The following is a 4657-nucleotide window of genomic DNA, read 5'->3' on the forward strand; positions in this document are numbered from 1 at the left end:
CTGTTGTCAGCTCTGTTTTTCTCTACAAATCCTCTGTAAACATAAATCTGGACTCAGATTTCTTGTATCTTGTCTAAATCATCTACAGCTATCTTTCTGTACACTGCCAAGCTAACAGCAAAAACGGTTGTCCCTGATATTGTGTGCCTGGCTCAAAAGTTAGTCTTCCTGTCATAAACGCAAAGGTTCCAAATGGCACCATTACCCTTTAAGAGCATTGATTGGGCAAGTTCTACAATCTATCCTGCAGGGCCTCATAATCATTTTCTGCCCTCTGCTTTTAGGCTCTTTTTCCTAGCTTTGGGAGGAAGCTTTTTATGCTCCTTCCAGCCACTTGAGTTTTGGGGGCTATAGCTGCTGGGAGAAGACAACAAAAGCTTTGGTATCGGGGATGGCTGGGCCGAGACAGCTCCTGCACTGGCTGCTGTGGGCAGTCACTGCTCTGGCCCAGATTGCCATACCAGGGCTCCGTTACCTCTGCCAAAAACCCAGAGGAAGGGGGATGAGTGAGGCCCATGGGCTGAGAATCGGGCTTCCTTCTGGGAGCTGCCCTTTCAGCCCTCTATTCCCATTTTCCTCCCATTGCTTCAGGAGGATCTTATTCTTAGGTCGTAGGTCAGGGTGAAGTATTTGGAGTGTCAGCTCTGAGGTAAAGGTGGCAGGGTGGGAGAGATCCATTCATGTCTTCATAGTGCAGCCACATAGATCCTTTCCTTGCCACTTTCCAGGAATTGGTCTTCAGCTTTAAATGTCTAGAAACTGCATTTTTCAGAATACCTCAATACCTTTAAGATATAGTTCATCTAGGCCAGGTCAGACCTGGCACAGGCCCAGGGCCCTTAAAGGACATTTCCCTGCGATGGGCTGCTGCATCTGCTTTCCAGTGGCAGACCATATTATCTTATTTAACTCTTAAAACAACCTTGTAAAGTAGGTGGTATTATCCCCATTTTAGAGATAAGGAAAGCCGGGTCTTCATTAACACTTTACTGGACTGTAGCAAGAATTCTGTAGTAAGTTTTCTCACATCAGTTATCTTCTGCCTTTAAGCCATCCAGTAATCTTTTTATAACAGAATTGTAATGGTGCTTCTCTCCTGTTATTCTCTGCTTTGCTCCAGTAGTTCCCCTATTATGTTCTCAATAAAGACCCAACACCTTACTATGGCATTTGAGGCTTTTTGACCTAACACCTACCCATACTCACAACATGGTACCCTTTAGGCCTTAGACACATTATTTATCAACATTCATGGTAATAGTTAACATTTATTCACTCAAATATCGTGTGCTTACTTTGTATTCTGTGGTGGATGGTAAGAATTCTAAGATGAATAAGCAGAATACCTACCCTTGGGAAACTTAACAGTTTAGTGGAAATGTAGGTAATTACGCTACAGTATTAGTAGATAATAGGGATATAGGGTTATGAGAACTGGAAATGGGCGACTGACTGGACAGGAGTTATTTCTATTTATGTGTCCTGTTTTTTCTATCTTGAATGATGGCCTTTCCGTTTTTTTTTTTGTTTTTTTTTTGAGACAGAGTCTCACTGTGTTGCCTGGGCTAGAGTGCCATGGCGTCAGCCTAGCTCACAGCAACCTCCAACTCCTGGGCTCAACCAATCCTTTTGCCTCAGCCTCCTGAGTAGCTGGGACTACAGGCATGCGCCACCATGCCCGGCTAATTTTTTCTATATATTTTTAGTTGTTCAATTAATTTCTTTCTATTTTAGTAGAGACGGGGTCTCGCTCTTGCTCAGGCTGGTTTCGAACTCCTAAGCTCAAACAGTCCGCCCGCCTCGGCCTCCCAGAGTGCTAGGATTACAGGCGTGAGCCACCGCGCCTGGCCTTAATAAATATTTTTAATGGAACACATTTGTTCTTTCCTTAATGACTTGCTGCTATAGTAAATATTGTTATTCTATGCCATTGAAGTTTTTAGGGTTTACAGTGCTGGGTGGAGGTCATCTGCCTCTGTATTAGATGGTCTCACGGAGACACACTAGCCTAGTGGCGGCTTTCTATATTCCCCCTCTAATCTTATCTTTTTGAAGATGCCTTCAAAGGCAAGGGTTTATTGCTGACTCTGCTTCTGCTTGCTGTTCACAGTCTCTTTTTGTCTTACTGCTCTTGAAACGTATCCAAGGGTAGAACTGAAGGTTTACAAAGAAAGTAAGTAATCCTTGCTCTTTCACTTAATATATGTGTGTGATCTTGGACAAGTTACTAACCTCTCAGCCTCATCAGTGAAAAAGATATCAGAATGAATGAGTTAAATACTTGTGAAAGCTCTAAGAACAAGCTGGCTTATAGTAATCCCTCAATTAATGTTAGTTATATTAGGTAAATATGCTTGGGTATGAGAAAGGTGTAGGAAGTCATTTTCTTTTACCATTAGATTTTTGAGTTTTCTTTATTTCTTTTTGAACTTTTTTTTTGTTTCTAACTCCTCTGGAAATGTGAAATTTGGCTATAAGGGGAGCCATTCATCCCGCTTTGCCTGGTCAGACTTGGGCCACATGTGTCCTGGTATCCCCTCTGGTGTGTCCCTCTTTTCACTCTCAAGCATCCTGGTTTGAATGATACATCATATGGTCGCTTTAGATTTGACAAGAGTGAAGTCTGACTGTAGTTTTGCATTTCTCTTTCATTATGAATAGTTTTTCATATTCACATTTGCCCTGCATTCTTATCTTTCTTTTTTTTTTCATTCTTATCTTTCTATCTCTAATAATCAGACTAAGGGGAAAACATGTTTAAAATCCAAAGTCCAGGTACCTTTTTTCTCTGTAGACTAACCTTTAATATGGAAATAATTCCCTTCTCCATCTTCATTTCCCAAATCAATAAGTTATACAGCTTTATTGAAGTTTAGCATCCCTATTTCCACTTCCTTATTTTACAGATGCTGAAACTGAGGCCCGTAGAGGTTAAGTATGACTTGCCCCAAATGCATGGTAAATTAGTGACAGAGACAGAACTAAATCCCATTAACTCCCACTGTTCTCTCTACTGGTAAAGCAGTCAAAAGTGTTTTTATGGCAAAGATCAGCGTTTTCCAGTGTGTGTTATGCAAGTTCATTCCTTTAGTGTTCTGTGGGGCAACAGAGCTCCTTTAGATGCTGAACACTCTCTCTTTACAATGCACTTTAAAGGTGCTAAAATACCCTGAAGTAAAGAAACCTATTTGGCTTTGTTTAATTCTACATTTTCTAAACTTTGGGAAAACTCTTTGGAAAGTGCTAGCCTAGGAGTTTCTTTTGGGAGGGGGGGAGAAGGAGTTGACTTTTGTTTATTAAAAAATTTCTCGTGGGGTTATTTTGTCTGTTGCATTCAATATGACACTCCCCCTCCCCCGCTCCCTCAGTTGGGTCTACTGTAATCACTGGAGTTCATTTTAGGACAGTCACGTCATCTGATTGGGATGGTCTTGGACTTTAACAGAGGTAGCACACCAGAACGGTGATTGTGGAAAAAGGATTCATTAGCCTTCTCGGACCATTTGCATCCTCTGGACCTCTCCCAGTCCTATAGGCTCTCTCTTTCCTTTCCTGTCACCTCATCCAAAGATGGGATTTCTGTTGGAGACAGATTAAGACTTGCCTGTAAAGCAAACACCCTTGGAGAGACTAAACTGCAACAAGTTCTCATTCTCAGTATCTAAAGGCAGTGGTTTAGATTAAAAACTAAATAACACTGTGCTCCCTTTTGACATAGGGTTTTGGTTTCCTGAGAAGTAATAAAGTTAATCCCTGAAAATTTTGAGAAGAAATAATGATTTTAGCACTGGAACTACAGTCAGGGTTACCTACCAGTATTTGGAACTGGGGGACACAGGATGGGCTTAAGGGTTATATCTGATCCAGAAACACCCCTCCCCTTCATTTCTTTCCAAGGCCTGTGTTTAGTAATAGAGCTCCAGTAGAAGATATGAATGTCTTCCAAGTCAATTCATCCTGAAGGGAGTGAATTCCCATTGACTAAGAGTTACCAGGAAGAGACTCTGTCCCTAAATCCTGAAGATACTTTTATTTCAAGCCACCTCCCCAAGGGGAAATCGCAGCTGTCTGGCAGCCACCGCAGCTCACCGCAATGGCAGTGGCCAAGCAGCCTTAGCTCAGCCCCTGTGTTCCCTGGTGCTTGCTGCTTGTTCTTGTGTCTCCAGCAGAACTGTGGATGTCTTACAACCCTTATAGGTTGCTTTAGGGTATCTAATTGTGTTCATCATAAAATAGAGCTTTTTTTTTTTAAGTCATTTTTGACATGGTTTAAATCTCAAATAGATGAATGTGATACAGGTTGAGTATTCCTTATCCAAAATACTTGGAACCAGAAGTGCTTCAGATTTCAGATTTTTTCTGATTTTGGAATATTTGTATGTACATAATGAAATATCTCGAGGAAGGGACCCAAGTCTAAACACAAAATTCATTTATGTTTCATATACGTATACCTTAGACACATAGCCTGAGGGTAAGTTTATACAATTTTAAAAATACTGTTGTGCATGAAGGCCTGGTGCGGTGGCTCACGCCTGTAATCCTAGCACTCTGGGAGGCCGAGGCAGGCGGATTGTTTGAGCTCGGGAGTTCAAGACCAGCCTGAGCAAGAGCGAGACCCCATCTCTACCAAAAATAGAAAGAAATTAATTGGACA

The sequence above is a fragment of the Propithecus coquereli genome, unplaced genomic scaffold (genome assembly GCF_000956105.1).
Source record: "Propithecus coquereli isolate 6110/MARCELLA unplaced genomic scaffold, Pcoq_1.0 Scaffold468, whole genome shotgun sequence".
NCBI classification, from domain to species: Eukaryota; Metazoa; Chordata; class Mammalia; order Primates; family Indriidae; genus Propithecus; species Propithecus coquereli.